The sequence below is a fragment of the Gavialis gangeticus genome, unplaced genomic scaffold (assembly GCF_001723915.1).
Source record: "Gavialis gangeticus isolate Ggan-Ray unplaced genomic scaffold, GavGan_comp1, whole genome shotgun sequence".
In the NCBI taxonomy this organism is placed as follows: domain Eukaryota; kingdom Metazoa; phylum Chordata; order Crocodylia; family Gavialidae; genus Gavialis; species Gavialis gangeticus.
Genome location: NW_017729032.1, coordinates 43,739,420 through 43,740,896, shown reverse-complemented (window position 1 = coordinate 43,740,896; position 1,477 = coordinate 43,739,420). Strand labels below are relative to the sequence as shown.

At 36.0% G+C, this 1,477-nt stretch overlaps 1 protein-coding gene across 2 annotated transcripts in view; it reads left to right on the top strand.

The window, feature by feature from the left end:
* ATP8A2 (ATPase phospholipid transporting 8A2) overlaps positions 1-1,477 on the top strand; it is a 638,305-nt gene that overhangs the window by 597,520 nt on the left and 39,308 nt on the right. The gene's annotated exons all lie outside the window — the stretch shown is intronic.

Below are 1,477 nucleotides of genomic sequence, written 5' to 3'. Positions count from 1 at the left end.
ATCCTGAAATGTCATACAAAAGAGGGAGAGAGAATTAATATTGAACCAGTGCTTTGACATGGTGTGAGAGCTGACTTTTTAACTTGTAAAGAATGAGATCCTGACCACTGGGTATAATTATAACCACCTATCGTAAGTCCAAAATCCCAAAATGTATTTTCTTTTCACATTCCATACAGAGCTAAATTCATCCTCTACTTCTACCTAAATCCCTTGAATTTTCAATAAAGCTTGATATTCTTCTTTCCTTGCTTGATGATTGGTGGTGTTGTACTGTTAAAACAAATATACCTGTGTTAAACTAGTGAGTCAAATGGTTAATTTTGGCACACCTGTGTATATACAGTCTTCTCGGATAAGTGCTTTCCAGACTGTAAGAAATGATTATGCATAAGTAAGTATCTGTGTATTTTAAATGGAAAACAATGTGACATGGAAGGTTTATGAGAATTAATGTGTAGCAAGATTATTATCTGTGACTGGCAGCAGAGCAGATGAGTTATGTGGTTCATCCCAAAAAAGTATTAATCAGACTTTTGCACTGCATCACACATGTATGTCACATTCATATGGTTTGAACAGGTAGGCTATTTACTGTGAGGTAAAATAGGGAGAAGGGCAATTACTGTTTATCAGTGGCTTTGTGATAACTTCCCATAGGTGCACATTTACCCTAAAAACTAAACTGCAACACCTTAGCCCTCGTTTATTGAAGGCACATTCACAGAAAAATGAATTAATCAATATACTGAAGATTTTTTAAGGGGATTTTCTTTTCCTATCTTGCAGGGTTTGTTGTTGTTGTTTCTTTGGTATATGTCCACTTTTGAATTCGTGGTCTCTTGTTACCATTATCCCTAAACATACAGAACTCCAAAGGGAGCCACAAAAAAATCTGATGACCTAAAATATCTGTTTTATAAATAATGCTGTCCTTAATTTCAGTAATTTTACCAAGCACCCTTCAAAAGCTAGAAACATGTTTGAGATCTTTGAGATTCTGGGACTCTTACCTCTTCAATACTGTAAAGCAAAGGTTCCCAAAATGTGGTACATGTACCCCTGGGGGTATGCAAGACATCTCTGGGGGGTATGTGAGAGAAATTGTGTAATAGCAGATTTAATTTTCATAATGATAATAATTGCCATTTAAGGGGTTAAAATACAAAACATATGCTGGTAGGGGTACATGGGCAGCTTAAAAATCTGGAAGAGGGAAGAAAAAGTTTGGGAACCTCTGCATAAAGAATTTGTTTCTAGCCCTGTAAGGATACAAAATGTTAGAATGTAAAGCTATGACATTTTTCTTTGTGGAAAAACTTATCCTAAAGGCAGGATCTTGCCCATCTTGGGTCTCAGGGAAGGGTAATTTGGAGATAAAATTTCATATCCAAATGGACAAAGGCTGAAGGATTTCTGAACCAGATGGATTTTTTTTTTTTTTGACAGCTGTTTGAAACTGCTCAGAGGTCTGGAA